This window comes from Camelus ferus, chromosome 6 (assembly GCF_009834535.1).
Source record: "Camelus ferus isolate YT-003-E chromosome 6, BCGSAC_Cfer_1.0, whole genome shotgun sequence".
Taxonomy (NCBI): domain Eukaryota; kingdom Metazoa; phylum Chordata; class Mammalia; order Artiodactyla; family Camelidae; genus Camelus; species Camelus ferus.
The window spans coordinates 45,049,861-45,069,704 of NC_045701.1; the positions used below are offsets into that span (position 1 = coordinate 45,049,861).

The following is a 19,844-nucleotide window of genomic DNA, read 5'->3' on the forward strand; positions in this document are numbered from 1 at the left end:
CATGCCTCTTAGAATTGATGAAATGTAGACAAGTACAGATAGATGTAGTTTAATAGATTGCTAGACAGAAAGAAAAATAGGGAAGAAGTCTGTTCTAAACTCATGATTTAAAAAATTGACTTATTTTAGAAAAAAGAAGTACCTTAATATCATCCAATTAGTTATTTGGCTGTGATGAAATTTAGAACGCAGTGATGAAGAGGAGACCAAAACATATTTGAAAAAATGCACACAATACATTGAAACTGAGGCACAATAAGCAAAATGTTCATAAATTACAACTTGAAAGTGTAAAAATTAAAAAGAAAAATAGAAGAAAAATATAATATGTGGTGGGTTAAATTCTACTAGCTTTCAGGTTGTAAATGTCAAAATTTCAGGGACATAGAGCACTTGAGTGTCTGCCATTATGACCTAAAAATTAGGTATGTAATTCATTTTTGGCCAGCAGGAATTCATAAAAGGAGGATTGTAGTAAGTACAATTGAATTTCTTTTAGGAGCAGCAATACAAAATTGACAGAGGGTGGCTCTTGATATAATTTTATGACCTTTAAAAAAGGCTTTGGTTACTCTGTTTTACAAAGGACTGTAATATAATGGGAGAAAGTATGGCCTTGTAGAAAAGTCACTTGAATCTATGAAAAGATGCTTTCGCTATCAAAGGAAAATGGTACTAATTGAAATGGTTTGGAACTAAATAGAATATTTGAAAACATAAAACAATTTAAATCTTAATTATTTCCTTAACTTAACTGAGCAAAAATGTAAGTGAAATATCAGACAAGAAAGGTAGGACATGTGTATCCTTTACAAGTCTTGCCCATTGGGGCAAATGAAGTTCAGTCATTTATAAAATACCATTAACTTGTAAAAATTTAAATTAAATTAAATGCATTAAAATAACACATCAGACAATACTGAGATTACTTACATGAACATTCCACATAGGAAATGCATTTTTATTTTTATAGACAAAAACTCTTGCCATTTAGGATACATCATTGTAAGAATGAGACATAAGCTGCTTGCTATTTCATGAAAAATAATCACATTTATGGAAAAGGTTGGATAAACAATGTACATGTATAACATTTACACATAAAAATAACTTGCAGCTGTTCTTACAAAAAAAAACCCCAAAATTAAAAATTTCCACATACATACAGTCAATTAATCTTCAACAAAGGAGGCAAGAATATACAATGGAGAAAAGATAGTCTCTTCAACAAGTGGTGCTGGGAAAACTGGACAGCCAGATGTAAATAAGTGAACTTAGAACACGCCCTCACACCATACACAAAAGAAAACTCAAAGTGGCTTAAAGACTTATACATAAGACAAGATACCATATACCTCCTAAAAGAGAACATAAGCAAAACATTCTCTGACATAAATCTTAGCAATGTTCTCCTAGGGCAGTCTACCTAGGCAATAGAAATAAAAGCAAAAATAAACAAATGGGACCTAATGAAACTGATAAGCTTTTGCACAGCAAAGGAACCATAAATAAAACAAAAAGACAACCTACAGAAAGGGAGAAAATATTTGCAAACGATGCAGCTGACAAGGGCTTAATTTTTGGAATATATAAACAGCTCATACAACTCAGTAACAACAACAACAACAAAAACAACCCAATCCAAAAATGGGCAGAAGACCTAAACAAACATTTCTCCAGTGAAGACATACAAATGGCCAATAGGCACATGAAAAAAAAAAAAAGTGCTTAATATTGCTAGTTATCAGAGAAATGCAAATAAAAACTACAGTGAGGTATGACCTCATGCCAGTCAGAATGGCCATCATTAAAAAATCCATGAATTATAAATGCTGGAGAAAAGGGAACCTTCCTACAGTGTTGGTGGGAATGTATTTTGGAGCAGCCATTATGGAAAACAGTATGGAGATTTCTCAAAAAACAGAAAATAGACTTATCCTGTGATCCAGATATATCCACTCCTGGGCATATATCTGATTGTGGTATATTTATACAATGGAATACTACTAAGCCATAAAAAAGAATGAAATAATGCCATTTGCAGCAACACGGGTGGATCTGGAGACCCATATTAAGTAGAATATACTTAGTTTGAAGTCATGCTAAGTGAAGTAAGCCGGAAAGAGAAAGCAAAATACCATATGATATCACTTACATGTGGAATAAAAAAAAAAGTTACAAATGAACTTATTTACAATACAGAGACAGACTTACAGACATAGAAAGCAAACTTTTGGTTACCAGGGATGTAAGGGTGTGGGGAAGGATAAATTAAGATTTTGGGATTTGTAGATATTAACTACTGTATACAAAATAGATAAGCAACAATGTCCTACTGTATAGCACAAGGAACTATACTTAATATCTTTAATAACCTATAATGAAAAAGAAATATAAAATTATATGAGGAAAATTATATCAATATAAATAAATCACTCTGCTGTACACCAGAAAATAACACAACATTGTAAACTGACTACAAAAAAGAAGTAAAAATTTAAAAAAAATTTCTAGAGTAGAAAAAATAGTCAATTGGAAACCAAATCAACCCATCTGAGCTAAAGCACTAAGAGGTCCAGAAGTTGTGCTAAGTGTTCTCCTAGATTGTTTTTATTTTTTTAATTAATTGATTTTATTGTTGTAAAATTAACACATGGGGAGAGCACAGATATGAAGTATACAATTTTCTGAGCTCGGTAGTTTGGAAAAATGGCTGCAAATTATTCCTCTCCCTATAACCAAGCCCTTTGCCAGTATGGTCCCACACTCAGTCTAGGGTGGCCTTGTGACTTGCTCTGGCCAACGAGATATTGGAGCATGAGATACAAGCAATGCAGTGAAAAGTGTTTTCACATGGGACTTGCTGGTTTGCTGCTTGGGGGAACCCTCAAACCACAATTGCACAAGTGTTGTGACTTTTATTAATTAACATTTGTTAAGTAGAGTCACAGGGTATTCAAATGATGAGCCTGGTTCAACAAAGACCACAAGACTCTGGAGGAATTACATGGCAGCTTGGAGGGACCACTCAGAAGGTCAAGGCAGGGTGCAGGCAGAGAGTGAGCTGCAGGATCTGGGGCATAAGCCTTTATTAGCTATCCAGAGTAGAGCGTTTTTGGCTTTCATGGGCTGGGGCCAAATTGTCAATTCAAACCAAAAAGATTGGGCTTTTGGTAAGCTCCATCTAAGGGGTGTACAAGGAGAAAGAGCTGGAGAGAATGCTTATCATCAGGGATTAGGGAAGTCATATCAGGAACTTACTTGTGACTCTGCAGGCTGTTATCCAAGGTCTCACACTCTCAGGAGGATCTGGTGTAAGTTTGAAGCCCCCTGCAGGCTGCTTAGCCACACAAAATGGATGCAAGGCAGCAACGCAATGGAGTCATTTAGCTAATTAGTCAACAGTAAGAAGGCAAGTGTAGCCTGTTAGATGATAGGCAAGTGTAGCCTGTTAGATGATGGTCAACATGTGGTCAAGCTGTTTCCTTTGCTTCAGCTGAAACTTAATGAAACACCACATATGCAAGTGTGGTCATCCTAGACATCTGGTTCAATCCAGGACACCAGCTGACCTCAGTTATTGGTTGAGTTGATCCACATCCTCACCTCCAAGGTGACACAGCTAATAATTGTATTTTTGAATTTGTGTTTTACAAGTAAAGACCATGGGACAACAGAGCATGCAAGAAGGGCTTGGATTCTTAGTTGACATACAGTCACACCATCTACAGACTCATTGACTCCCTGGGAGCTGTTCTTTCTCTTGGTGCCCAGGGCTCCCTCTGACGTTCCTTCTCTGCCTGCCCTTCTCTCCCTGTTCCTGCCCAGTGACCACTGCTGCTTTCAGTGGTTTGGTCCACGCATTCAGAGGATCAGGTCTAGTGTGGGCAAACTTCTGTATCTCAGGGAGAGGCATGGTGGCTGGATGTCTGTCTGCAAACTCTGTTCCTCTTAATTCGAGTAACAACGCACTAAATGGTATGCATAAGCATGTTCATATCAGCATTGTTCACAATCCAGTTAGGAAGAAACTCAAATGCCCATCAGCAGTGGAAGTTGAAAAATAGCATGTGGTATGTTTATGTAATAGAATGCTATGCAGCAATGAATATTCTCCTACCTGACCTCACATAACATCAGAACTGCTATATGTGAAGCAATATAGATACATTTCACAAACAATGTGGAATAAAGGAAGCCAGCTTTGATTACATTTGGTCATCTATGTCTCCTTTCCTATAGTATGCTTCTTTCCTTGGTTACAACTAATTTCTATAAGATCCTTGCTGAACAGTATGTTGACCACAGACCTATAGTATTGGCATCACCTAAGAAATCCAGAAACCTAGGTCGTATCCCAGATCTACTGACTATGAATATGTATTTTAAGACCACAAGGTGATATATATACCCATTAAAATTTGAGAAGACTGTATTAGACAGAAACTCCAAAAACATTTTTATTAGCTTTTTTTCATGTAATCTCGTATTCACATATCTTATCAGTGTCTGCCGCTAGTGGAGGCCATCACTAAACTGGCTTTCTTTCTTTTCTGCCACCTGTTCTCAGATAAATCCTTATGCCATCTTGCTGCTATTCATGTCTGTACACCTCAAGTGTGTGATTTTTCATTACAGATAAAGTCCACAAATGGATTCTTTATTTGCTTTTATTTTCTTTATGATCTTCTCTACTTACCCAGGCAAACTCTCTTTCAAAGAAGACAGAAGAACAACCTGGCCTTTTGCCTACTTCATTTTGTTCCTTTCTAAATTTAATGTAATGGAAATGACTCTAAATTTTTGGCACAATGATATCACTTCAAATAATATTCTACTTCAATACATATTTTATTATTTTTGTGTGAGTTGTTGGTTAACTATATCTGGGCATTATAGACATCATATTGGTTATTTATTGTCCAAAAAACAACTTATTGTTATTTATTATCTGACAGTTACCAAAATCCTACATAATGAGTCAACTAAATAATTATATACATTTTTGTCTTACTTTTATAGCTATATATTTATCATTTGGATTCAGCCAGGTCAATTCAACCATTATGAGTAATGAGAAATAAAACTTATTATGAGAATTAAGTCCTAAAATTGTGGGTGAAGTTGGGGAAGTAAAGATATTAAAGATGACAAAGGATCAATGGAAAGTCACTCACCATTGGCCACGGAGGTATGCTGGTAAAGCAGCTTACGGAAGATTTTTACTCCTTGGCTGGTAGTAGGGCTGAAGTTGGTTGAGGCCAGACCTGCAGGCTGTCTGGAAAAAATACGGACATGGAATGAGGGAATGCAAAAGAACGCTAAAGCCTGTGAGAAAAAGTACAACCTGTGAGGACAACTAAGCCCTCCTGTTTCTCTTGCTTTCTACTCTGGGCCTTCTTGATGCTGTGTGTGGAATACTACAAAAATCGCATACTCACACATGCATGTTCCTGGAAATGCACTAAAGTTACTACCCATGGGCCAAACCTTGAAAGGTGGAAGACGGACATCAATAAATGTTTCTTATAAATAAACCTCTTATAAAAGCAAGCAAACAAACTTTTGGGTTTCCTAAGGCCACGGCTTCTCGGTTGTACATGTCTACCTGAATGCTTTAGCTACCCATACAAAAGGCAAAATTTTAATTTTAATGTCACTTTACGTAACCACCTGAGGGACCCTGCACTTGTCAGGGATAGGCACTATGCTGTTGATTGTGTTGTTGTCATTACAGTACCTGTTAACATAACCTGGTAACGTCTATACCTTTGCCTTTAACAGACACTCAGTCTAGAGGCTAGCTCCAAACACTTATTTGTTTTTGATCTGCCTATACTGCCATTCATCTTACAAACATCACTATGATGGATAAATGTCTTGTTTCACTGATATGTTGCTTCTGATATGAGGCCCTGGCAGAGCTGGGGAGGTATCCTCTAACCACATCCCATACGACCTGGTTCACAACCATGACACTATCGTATATGCTCAGTTATCTCAAGTTTGTTCCTCATAATTCTTAAGGATTTTTTTTTCTATTATGCCTTGGCCCTACTCTTTCTAGAATTTTTTTTTTTACCTGCTTCTCATCTTACCTTATATTCTCAGGAATGTATTTATTTCCCCATATGCCCTTAGTATGAAATATGTCACACTGGCTCATGGATGATCAATTTATATTAGAGCAATTTATTTGTATAAAACTAATGCTGAGGTTGGCATGATGTAAATGAATAATGAAGCTAGGTTTTTTTTTTTACTTTATTCTTGTAACTTTCTCATCTAAGGAACATGCTTTTGTATTCTGTATTTTTCCAGTATGTTAAAAGTACATTGGAACCTCTTCACTCAGGAGATGACATTACCAAGTCCAAATAAAGGGTAGAGCTCAGTGGTGTAGAGAGATATTTTGGCAGATGGCAATGGCATTCCAAGATCAAGATGTAGTTGACATAATTGTTGGTCATTATCTGCCTATCTGAGTCCATCCCAGACTGAAGGATTGGAAAGGATATTGAGCAGGATTCAATATCCAAAAAGCTGGTATAGTCACAATATATAGCTCAAGTCATAAGTAATATGATGCTTATTTAACAAAATAAACAGCAGTGAAAGCAATTTTTAATAGTTACTATAGGGAAATAAATAAGTATGGATTATATTATTTCAGTAAGTATTGAACCACATTCAAAATTAAATATTATTTTATTTCACATTGCTTCATAGGAACATTTTGCACATACATCCAAAAATGCAAATAGGAAGTGTATGAAAAACTAAACATTCTTAGAAGAGGCTTTTTATGCATGACAGCTGTTCAAGGAGGTGACTTGGCTAGTATTAGTCTGTGAAATCTAAACTGACTGTACTCAGCAATATTTGAGGCAAATGTTTAAAGCATAAATGAAATGAATTATTTGTAAATTACAAATATATTTTTCTTACATACATTATGAGTATGGAGCATGGAATAAAGATTTAAATGCCAAGTGCTACTAGACTTAATGATTGCATTTTTTTTCAGTTTTCAATGTCTCCCTTTCCTTCTTCTTTCTTCCTACTCAGCTGGAGATGATTTATCTTTTTACCAAGCAGTGATAATGACAGTGTTTGAAATGCATTTGGCACTTTTCAATTAATTTCCAAAATTTTATTAAAATCATTATAGCTGCTATATTTAAATGTCAAAGCATAGTTCATGGAACCATGTTAGTGAACGTATAATCATTTAATATTTCCTACACCAACATGGTCTTATGAACTATGCCAAAGCCTTTAAATAGCCAGATTATGTAGAATGAACACCCTATCTAGTGTCATAATGTAAACATATCACCTCTTTTTAAAGTTGTCATCACCTGTAAGTCAGAAACCATTTGTCATAATAATTGTTGAAGATGAAAACTTCCCACTTAAAAGGGAACCATGAGGGACATTGATGTAGTCCTTCAAGTATCATTTTCCCCTCTGGTTGATGGTGTCTTGCTTTTAGGTCATGAAATCTAATAGTAGTATATGATTTCTGGAGAAAGGAGGTAAAGAAGAGGTACATTATTTTTAGAAATAGTTGTTTGAAATATGACTAAAATGTGCCAAGACTGAAAAAAAATCTAAATCACTAATAACTCCTGCTTCTATCGCATAAGAATTGGAAAATTAAAACTGAAAGAAAAAAAAGAGGGGAAGGGTATAGTTCAAGTGGTAGAGCGCATGCTCAGCACCCAAGAGATCAGGGGTTCAATCCCCAGTACCTCCTCCAAGTGGAAATCAATGAAAAACCTGATTACCTTCCCCTCATAAAACAAACAATACAGGCCAAAAACTGAAAGAATAAAAAAAGAAGGGAAATATGACAAATTCATGAATATGGTGTTAAATGGTATTTTACTTTCTGGACTACAGCTAATATTATAAGGATATTAAGTTTTTGACAAATAATTCAGCTAATATTATAAGGATATTAAGTTTCTGACAAATAATTTATCATCAAGTCAAGAATGATGTGTCTTGCTATAAAATTTCAATTCAATTGAAAACTTTGAATCAAAGATGAGGTAAAGTGTGAGAAATATACAGAAGAAAACAGAGAACAGAGTATAGATGACATAAAATACAGGTGGCAGCATGTCTGAAAGAGATTTTTAAAAGGGAGAAATGTCCATTGTTTCCAAAAAATGTAAAAAAAATATTGATAACAAAATTAGAATATAAGATATGGGTAAAAATTAACCCTGAAATGTTAACAACTCTATGATTTCATAGATACCAACATGATTGAGAGGTCTCATAAGTGAAATGGCCATGGAAAAGTGATTACTAGACCGGGATTGTAGGTCAAAAATAGTATACATATATATAACATTTTAAAAGGAATGGAAAATGTTGGATACCACTTAGATGCAGATAAAAGGAGTGTACTGATATAGCTCACATAGGAAGAGAGCATTATAGGAGATTCAAAATCAGCACCAAAGGAAATTATGAAGGCAACAAAATATTGACTTTTGTATAATTACACCAAAATCAGATCTTCTAATGAATTCTCTCTTTTTGGTAACCTGCATTACTTAGGCTCACAAGTTTAACACACCAAAGTGATTATTCAGTTTCCATTGCCACACACAATGGCAAATGAAACAAACAGGAAATGGTAGAGATCTTGAAGTGAATTTGTTAGATAAAACACTTGTTCATAATCTCAAATAAAATAAATATGGTATAATAACAATGACTACCATTGACCATTTGCCCTTTTTGGCTGCAGTTAGTTATTTACAAAACACATTACTATGTCATGAACGTCCAACTATTCTATGAGTCAGGTGATATTTTCTTTGTGTGTCTGAATTCTGGAGATAAAGAAACAGAGGCTTCAGGAGATATTTAAATAGAAAGGTAATTAACTCAAAAACCAAATTCAAATATAATGCCTCAGTGATGACATTATATAGATTTTACAGAAATTGTCAGAGCAGATAGTTCCATCAATTTATTTTCTAAGTAACCAACTCTTCCTTTAACTTTTTGCAATTTGATGTAAAGCTCATACAGTGACTTATTTTAGATATTGTAGTTTTCAACTTAAGAATTTGCATTTTTTATAGTTTTCTTTTTTTTCTGTAATACTTCCCCATCTGTTTACTCATTATGATTATATTTTACTTTAGCTCCATGAACATATTATGCTGCTTAAAAGGCATCTTCTGCTAATTCTAATATCTGTATATCTTTTTTGTAATCCATTTCTACTTACTTATTTTGCTCTTCTCTATTGGCCTACGTTTTCCTGTTTCTTCATATGTCTAGTATTTTAAATTGCATACCATATATTTTGGATGATGCATTGTAGAGTCCCTAGTTCTGTTATCTTTCACTGAATAATTTTTATTGTATTTTAACAGGTTGCTACCTTAGCTATACTTAAATTACAAACTCAGTGTCCCTTGGAGACCCGGGGAACAGCAGCTTAAACTCCTACTCAGACTTTTTAATGCCTCCAGCTGTTGTTCTGCTCAGGCCCTCAGAAAACCTCCTGTATGTGTGCAGTTCAGGTGTCTTTCAAGGAATTAAGCTTAGTCTGTAAGAACATGCATCTTCTTATCTGGTGCTCTCCCTCTGAATTTTCAGAAGCTATGATATCCTCAAATGTAATTCTCTAACTCCTGAATCCAATAAAAGTTTTACTTGAATTTTGGCCACACCAGACTTTTTTTTTTTTCTTTTTTTGCTTGAATTATAGCCACACCGTGCTCCATAGGTTGGAGAATGTCCTCAGGTAAATTTTATATAAATGTGAATCTCATCCAGTATAGTTTTCATCTTTTGTGGGTATATCTCTCCAATTTCTGCTTACTTTTGGTTAACCTCTAGTGCTTCCAATTTTTTTTTTTAATCTGGAGTTTACAAAATCACTTTGCTACTGAAACTTGAACTTTTGTTTGTCTGATTTTACTCTGCAGATTTTCTTGGGTTTCATTTGCAGGAAGGTTTTCATTCTTATCTATAAGTTGATCAATCAGTGTGACTACTAAGATGACCTGAAACAAATCAAGTTTTGGCTCCTCATTTTGAATTGGGCTTTCCCTATCTCTGTAGTATATCATTGGTAGGAGGAAGCAGAAACAAAAGCAGAGTCTACACTAAAAAGACTTTTGTTCTGATAATCCAGAGTTTGCCACAACCCAAAACTGAGAGATCAGTATAGAAGACTAATCTTTCTATTAAGTTTTTCCTTTTCAAATGGGATTTCTATACATTTCAGGAAATGGATATGGTTAAGTTAGGAGATTCAGAATGCCCACTATAAAGCTGACATACATATTTGGAAGATCAATTGTACTTGATATTATAAAATGATAAAATATTATTTTGATATTAACTTTTGGAATAGAATGAATACTAAATTATAGTACACTTTTTAAAATTAATTCTTACAGAGTAAATATTATAACAGTTACTCTGAAGCACATTCATCCTTGCTAGATGAGTCAAAACATGAATTATGTTATAAACAATAATAAACTATAAGTATACATATTTGTATTTTACCAAGTTAAACTGAATTGATTGATTTCAGCATAAAGCAAGTATTTTCTTAATAGGCCAATCTCCATTAAAAGTTTTACACTATTTTATCATTTCTTAAAATATTTTTCTTTAAGTTTTAATTTTTCCTCCTTTCATATGGACTGCCTTCATTGGTTTAAGATGGCTGTTTATCCCACTTCACCTTTCCTTTTCACCCTGCCTGCTCCTAGTGTTCTTTAATGATGCACATTATTAATACTGACAGGAACTTCAACAAATATAAATCTGACGCTCATGTAGAAGACAAATATATATAGTCAAATTATCATTATTTCATAATTTATTATCTGGGCAAAAAGCTGGCACATGACATCTGATTGGTTCTTTGTAACACAGTTTTAATAGTCTGATATTAGTTACATAATTGAATTTTTGAATTTTAGTGAGCTGTATTATTGATGTGGCAACTTTAAAAAGCAGAAACATTTTTTAAAGTAGCAAATTTGGAGACTATAGGAGAGTAAGACAATTAATGATAACTTTTGCTGATTCATTTTCTTGTTTGGTCAAAGACCTAAATGTTATGATTTATTATAGGAATGCACCAGATGGAAAATATTTCCTTTTTTTTTTTCTCTTGACAAATATCAATTGTTGATAGGCCAACTGAAGTCACATTTATCAATTTCTGCTCTGCTGTGGAGAATTCTATTGAATTAGAAAATACCACCGATTTACTAAAACTACTAGAGTCACAGATACAGGCTTTGAGTGAAATAAAGTGTGCATTTTCCTTTTTTTCTTTGTCTACCTTTCTTTAGTCCCATTCCCTCAATAGCTAGAGTTACTTAATGCCAACAATAGGTTTGCCTCCCTTCACCTTAAAGTCTGAATCTTTGTAAGACACCAGAAAAACTCAGTGATGTTTTTAGCCCAATTACCTGGCCCTATTTTGCATTTGCGGTAGTCTCAGATTAATTCTAACACCGGAGTTCTTGGCTTGTTTCTGAGATTTCACCATCTTCCTATTTCACCTCACAAAACTCAAGCCAAGTCCCCCACCCATTTCATCAGTTTTACTAAAAGAAATTTAATTGTGTGCCCTCATCTTGGTATCTGTTTTATTCAGGTTTGTGGAAGTTTTTAAGTCCTTGCTTCCTCACTGTATACTCATTCCGTCAAACCTTGATATATTCAAATCATCCACCTAGTATTTTTTCATGATTAGTTTTTCGGGGGGTTATATTTGATAAAATATATATAAGATTAAATTCACCGTATTAATGATTTTTAGGTGTACAAATAAGTGGCAATAAGTACATTCACACTGCTGTGCGTTCATCGCCACTATCTTCAGAAATTTTTAATCACCTCAATCTGAAATTCTTTATACATCAAGAATAATTTCCTATTTCTCCCTCCCTTCAGCCCTGTTAACAACTATTCTGCTTTTTGTCTATTACTTGACTATTCTATTCATCTTACATAAGTGGAATCATATATTATTTGTCTTTTTGTGGCTGGTTTATTTTGCTTAGCATAATATCGTAAAGGTTCATGCACATGCAGCATGTATCAGAATTTCATTTCTTTTCAAGGCTGAATAATATCGTATGTAATATACCACATTTTGGTTGTCCATTCATCTGTCTATGGACATTTGAGCTGTTTCCATCTTTTGGCTATTGTGAATAATGTTTCAAGCAGGCTTAAATTGTGGTTGCACAGTTTGGCTCAGCTCTTAGGACTCTTCCATTTGTTATGAGAACTTTATAGCCCAGATATCTATCAACTAGTACTGACATCCACATGGAGTTGACCGGATCCTAACCCATTGCCCAGAGTCAAGCCTAGCTTGACACAAAGCTGTGGAGCCAAGCATAGACTACATCAGTCAAACTGTAGTCAACTTGGAGACCTGGGTAAGAATAAATTTTTCAGTTTGTAATCCACTGAGCTTTGGGAGTATTGCAGCAGCATAAAGTGCATTATTACAAGAGTAGATAAGAGATAGCACTGTTAATTTTTTTCCTATATACCAGTTTGGCAGTCTAATAAGCTGCTGTCAGTTCCTCTGACAAGGAACTGTTATCCAAATATACAAAGAACACTTAAAACTCAAAAATAAGAGAATAAACAACCCAATTTAAAAACGAACCAAAGACCTTAACAGACACTTCACCAAAGAAGGTATACAAAAAGAAAATAAGCATATGAAAATATGTTCCACATCATATGTCATCAGAGAAATGCAGATTAAAACAGAAATGAGATACTTCTACACTTCTATTAGAATGGACAAAATCTAGAACACTGACAACATCAAATGCTGGTGAGAATATGAAGCAATAGGAACTCTCATTGCTGGTGGGAATGCAAATTGGTACAGACAATTTGAAGCAGTCTAGTGGTTTCTTACAAAAGTAAACATACTATTACTATCCAGCCATTGTGTTCCTTGGTTTTCACCAAAAAAAGTTGAAAACTTATGTACACACAAAAACTGCACACAGTGAGGAAGGTATAGCTCAGTGGTAGAGTGCATACTTAGCAGGCATGTGGTCTTGGGTTCAATCCCCAGTATCTCCATTAAAATAAATAAACCTAGTCAGCACCCCCCAAAAAATCCTGTACACAGATATCTAGAGTAGCTTTGCTCATAATTGCAACTAAGGTGTCCTTCAGTAGATAAATAAATAAACTATGGTACATCCAGACAATGGAACATAATTCAGCACTAAAAACAGATGAGCTATCAAGCCATGAAAAGACATGGAGGGACCTTAAATACATATTATTAAGTGAAAAAAGCCAATCTGAACATACTATATACTTATGACTCCAACTATATGACAATCTAGGAAAGATAAAGCTATGTAGACAGTAAAAAGATCAGTGGTTGCCAGGGGTTAGCAAGAAGGGAGGGAAAAATGAACAAAGCACAGAGAATTTTTAGGGCAGTGAAAATACTCTCATTACTTATTTGTCCAAACCCATAGAATGTACTATACCAAAAGTGAACCATGATGTAGATTATGGACTCTGAATGATAATGATGTGTCAATACAGATTTGTCAGTTGTAACATATGTACAATTCTAGTGGGTGTTGTTGCTTATGGGAGACATTGTGCATGTGGGCAGCAGGTATATGGAAAATCTCTACCTTCCTCTCAATTTTCCTGTGAACTTAAAATCACTCTGAAAAATAAAGCCTGTTTTTAAAAAATGAATTTGGAAGAAGGTATTATAAGATCTTCTGTATTATCATGTTAAGTAACAGAATCTATTAAGTACTATAATTTTGAAGATGTGATGAATATAAATGATATGTTTAAATATATACAATATCTGTAATGTGTTATGAAAATACATGTGATTACACTTGGTGAAAAAATACTGAAAGTGTTAACACTAAGATAATGTGTAGTTTACATTTATAATTGAAAGATATGTTAAATTGAAGTTAAGAGTTCAGTGAAAATAAAGAGCAAGTCTCTTTAACTTCCTTATGCCAGTTTCTCCATTTACTGCCCGATGCTTCTGAGTATTAAGTAGGACATTGTGGAAGCGGCGCTTAGTATAATCCTAGCTATAGAAGATATTCAGTAATTATTCATGTATGTAAATTAGTCATGATCACTACCAAAAAAAGTTTATACATATATTTTGAAAAATGTGACCAAGTGTGAGAACAATTACAACAGTAGAACCACCACCACCACAACAGAACAAATGAGGTAGTAGAAATCTAGGGACTACAGAGAGATCCAGGGAGAATGTAGTTCTAACTGGAGATTAATAAATTCTTCTTGACTGTAGTCTTAATAGAATTAAGAGACAGCTTGAGTATAAACAGGGAGGAAATTCAGTTGAGTGTATGCATAGGAAAAGGTAAATAGAAGTTTATAGTTTAGTGTAGATCTGTCGGTATACTGAGGAGATGAAACTAGGAAAGAAAGTTATTGTCTTACTGACAAATTGTGGTGAATACTAAGCTAGGTATTTTGGTTTATTTCTGTAAGTGATGAGGAACCATAGTCCAAATCATGATTTGTGCCTTTGGACAATTCTTACCAAAGTTTGGATTCAAGTTTGAAAAGGAGTAGATATTTTTAGAAAAAGTACTCATGATACAGCAAAAATCAGAAAGGAGGCAATGAGGACTTGAAAAAGGCAGTAAAAATGTCAAGGAAGTCACAAATGCAAGACATGTTTAAATCTAATTTTCAATTTGTTACAATTGTAAGATTCTATTTCATCCTATAAAATTATTCAGCTTTTTTTTGCCTCTGTGTGAAACTATGTGTTTATTAGTATGCACACACACACATTCAAATTTGCATTTAAAAGTGTTATAAAAATTTCCCATTTTCTCCATATATTAAATGTTTATCATGCATCTCTCATAGTGGTACATAGTATTATGACAAGTTTTCTATTTCAGTACTTTTTATAAGAAAATATGAGTAGAACTTTGATTTAAATTCACCATCACATGGAGATTGAGATTGAATAAGATTTGGCTGAAACTATTCAAATATCAAATAGAATTTAAGTACATTCTAAAATGCCAACTCAGCACAACTCTAGTTGAAATAACTTTTTCAGTTTTGAACTTTAAGTGCTCAAGGTCTCTGTTCCTAGCAGGATACTATAAAGCACTTAATTTTACCAGAGACAGAAGTGAAGAGGCTAAAAATTAAACAAGCCATCATATAATCTGATACCTGAGAGAGAATATAGAACAAGGACACTAGTTAAGAAAATTTAAAGACCCGAATTAATTTTTTTTCTCAACAATGATGTGAAGGCATCTTATCTCTAAAATCCGGGTAAATACTTAACAATATGGAGTTGTTTTAGAATTGAAAACTTAATGTTGTCAAGATGTATTAATGTATATAGATCATAGAAGACTTTCAAGGGTTTAAATGGGAAACTGTCCTGTCAAACACTGTCATGCACAGCATCACTCAATCCATGCAAGCTATCTACCACATTTCCACTGCGTGTCTTCACAGAGAGAAATAAAAATCCAGAGAAAACAACAAAGAAAAGAAAAAAAGGATAAGAAACAGGACAGACTGATCAAAAACTATCTGCAGATTAAGAAACTCCATCTTACCTATTAAAATACTGAAAAAGTCTATTGCTAGATCAAAACACTAATTTCAGAGAAGGAACTTAAAGGTCACAAGGGACATAAAAATGTTGCCTGGGAATGATAGTGCCCTAAGGATGGAAGAGAAATAGAAGCAAGAATAGAACATAGGCAAAAGATTCTCTGATATAAATCGTAGCAATGTTCTCCTAGGGCAGACTACCCAGGCAATAGAAATAAAAGCAACATAAATAAATGGGACCTAATTAAACTTAAAAGCTTTTGCAAAGCAAGGGAAACCATAATTAAATGAAAAGACAACTTATAGAATGAGAGAAAGTATTTGCAAGCAATGCAACTGACAAGGGCTTAATTTCTGGAATATGCAAACAGCTCATACAACTCAATACAATGACAACAACAAAAAAAACCAACCAACTCCAAAAATAGGCAGAAGACCTAAACAAACATTTCTCCAATGAAGACATACGAATGGCCAATAGGCACATGAAAAAATGCTCAATATCGCTCATTATCAGAGAAAGTCCAATCAAAACTACAATGAGGTATTACCTCACACTGATGGTCAGAGTGGCCATCATTAAAAAGTTCACAAATGATAAATGCTAGAAAGGGTGCGGAGAAAAGGGAACCCTCCTACATTTGGTGGGAATGTAGTTTGATGCAGAAAACAATACACAGATTCCTTAAAAAACTGAAAACAGATTTATGCTATGATCCAGAAATTCCCACTCCTGGGAAACTCTAATTCAAAAAGATACATACATCCCAATCTTCATGTTAGGACTATTTACAACAGCCAAGACATGAAAGCAACCTAAATGTCCATTGACAGATGACTGTATGGAGAAGTTGCGATATATTTATACAATGGAATACTACTCAGCCATAAAAAAGATAAAATAATGTAATTTGCAGTATCATGGATGGATCTGGAGATTGTTATACTAAGTGAATTAAACCAGAAAGAGAAAGAAAAATAGCATATGATACACTTATATGTGGAATCTTAAAAAAAATGACAAAAATGAACTTAACGTACAAAACAGATACAGACTCATAGATATAGAAAATGAACTTTTGGTTACCGAAGGTGGAAAGGAGGTGGCGAGGGATTAAGTATACTAACTTTAATTTAGTAAATTTAGTATACTAACTGCTATATATAAATAGATAAACAACAAGGTCCTACTGTATAGCACAGGGAACTATATTCAATACCTTTGTAATGGCCTATAATAAAAAAGAACATGAAAAGGAGTATATATACATATATATATATATGAATCACTCTGCTGCACACCAGAAATTAACACAATATTGTAAATTGACTATACTTCAATAAAATAAAAAGTAAATGTGAGGGGCCCTAGGGAAATGGGCAGTGAAGAGAACAACAACAAAAAAGGGTAACAGTACAGAACAAGAGAAAAGAAAATTAGAAATGGAAAGACGCACAAAACTTTCCCAAACTTTATTTGAAAGAACTCATTATTCAATGAACAAATCATACTGTGCTACACTAAAAGAAATGCTCTTGAATTAGAAGCCTAATCAACTAAATAAAATTGTGTTCCTTGTCCACAGAAATGAAAAAATGCAAACTGCCTTCATCTCTATAAGCTGTATTTATCTGTATAAAACATTTGAAAAATAAAACAGAAAATGATAATCCCAATAATTCAGCAAATGATCCCCACCCCATACACACACACACACACACACAATGGCAAAGTAGAAGAGATACATAACACAGCACCCCATCCTGACTTAAATAGCCTCTGTATCCTCTGTATCTAGCCAGGAGACATGGGACGAGAACATGAAACAGAAAAGCTTTTAAGAATGATGTCTGAAGATGATATACATTACTTCCCTCTACCACCCTTATGTCATTGGCCAGAGGTAATTTCACGGCATCAAATAAATCTAAGAGGGCTGACAAATGCGTTGTGGCCAAACCCAGAACAGAAACCTGCCACAGATATTGGTGACAACTAGCAGTCTTTATCAGGGAATAGTTAATGGGCCAGTATGGCTTGATCAGGGTGATGAGGACGAATGTAACAAATGAAGTGAAGGAAAAAAGAAGGGTTCAAACCAGGGTCAAACAGGGATCCAATTTAGACTTTTTTTTTTTTCCTAATTGCAAAACCAGTAAGTTCCATCTGGGAGAGAACATGAATGAACAGATATGAGGACACCCTGGGATGCTTCAGAAACATGGAGATGAAAGTAAGGAACAGATACCAACAAAGAAAACTAAAAAAGAAATAAGGAGATTAGGTAAGAACAGAACAGAGGTAAATTAAGAATTCCTTAGAAATAGTCATTCTAAAATGAATATTAAATTATTGACAACTAAAATGTGGAGGCGGCTGGGAGGCAAAATAAAAGGTGATCTTAGAAATAACAATTGGATTATAATATGATGCCATTTGGTGACATTTTTATTAGAATCATTGGTGATAAAAAGCAACTCAAGTGAATAGGAGAAAATGGGTGACTAAGAAGAAAGACAGTGATTTAGACTGGCCCTTTAGGCTTTCTTTAATAAGCAATTAGTGCACAAAAAGATGCATTACAATAAATAAATGAAACATAATTTCAACTCTTGAGAAGACCATAATTTACTGGGTAGCCAATTCACTAAATGTTTTGGCTTTGTACCAGCTGTAGAGAACATGGCTCACTGGGGACACGAAGGACACTGTAAGCTTAATTTAATTAAGTATTCTATTGTCTCTGAAGACAAGTGGTGAAAAGAATGTAACTTATCTGCTGTCAAAGTAAAATATATTACTGGCCTGACTTTACTGAGATTATTTACCTAACAGCTTTTCACCAAAATCAGTAATTTCCTCTCAACATTAATGTATATAAAAGGCATTATTCTTAAATTTTGCACATAACATTTTTATTATTATCCTATTATTGCCTTTTTCTTAAAAATTGTGTTTGTAAGTGGTCACAATTTTTCAATACACTTATAAAATGTTAAAAATTCAAAGTTATTCTAACATTTAATTGGCTACCCTTGGTCTTTATTTCTTTCACACTTGTGTAAAGGGAGTTGTTCCTTTATCTGAAAATAAAAGTTGTTTCTTTACTGAAAAATGAGAATTTAAAAAATTGAATGAAACCAACTTTTAGTTAGAAAGAAGTCTTTGGAAATGGCCTATCTAATGGCTGGTCTAGTTTTAATGTGGTTGTTTTGAAAAGAGGCTTCCCCCTCAAACATGGTTTATATACTTTCCATGTTCAGGACTCACAGTGTGTGACAATTATCCTAATCCGTAAGAAGCTCACCGTAGAACTACAGTTCAAGCCCTAGGTACCATCCAACCCAATCCCTTCTATTTGTGATCCCAGAGAGCTCACCACACATACAGCACACACAGCTCTGAGAATTTCCTCATTTTGATACGAACCGGGCATTTCCCTTTTAGTTCCACTATAAATATAACTGCTGTCACTAGTGGAACATCTAAATGGCAGAACATAAAATGTAACTGTTTATGTTGTGCCTCTGTCAAGTTCCTCTAAGGCTACCCCTCGTTGGTGTGAAGGTCAACCCACTTGCCAAAAGGTCTTCCTGACCTGGCTCTCGGTTACGAATCCGTCTCATCTGTGACTCCTCTCCCATTTTCTCTCTCTCTTCTACCCACGCTTTTCTCCTTCCCATTCCTTGAACACAGCAGGCACCTTATCTGCTCTGATCTTTGTTCTTATTCTTACCTCTCTTTGACTGCTCTTCCCCTAGACGTCCACAAGGCTAAATCCCTCATTTCCATCCGATTCTTAAATGGAAATTGCCTTCTCAATGAGAACTTGATTAGAATCCTTACCTAAAACGTCAAGTGTGAAAGAAATAAAGACCAAGGGTAGCCAATTAAATGTTAGAGTAACTTTGCATTTTTAACATTTTATAAGTGTATTGAAAAATTCTGACCACTTACAAACACAATTTTTAAGAAAAAGGCAATAACAGGATAATAATAAAAATGTTATGTGCAAAATTTAAGAATAAATCCTCTTTTCTTAACTTACGTTTCTCTTAGCAGTTTACATTAGGTAACATAGTCTTCAGTTTATGCTATTTATTTATTTTCCTCTCCTTCCAGAATGTAAACTCCATGAGAGCAAGGAGTTTTGCTTATTTCATTTATTACTGACTATATCCCCCAACAT

At 34.3% G+C, this 19,844-nt stretch overlaps 1 long non-coding RNA gene across 1 annotated transcript in view; it reads right to left on the reverse strand.

The window, feature by feature from the left end:
- Positions 1-5,124: 5,124 nt before the first annotated feature.
- Positions 5,125-19,844, reverse strand: part of LOC106730964 — an 82,954-nt gene continuing 68,234 nt past the window's right edge. Inside the window, exon 3 of the long non-coding RNA XR_004320664.1 lies at positions 5,125-5,278. This is a non-coding gene — a long non-coding RNA (uncharacterized LOC106730964). The remainder of the gene's footprint in view (positions 5,279-19,844) is intronic.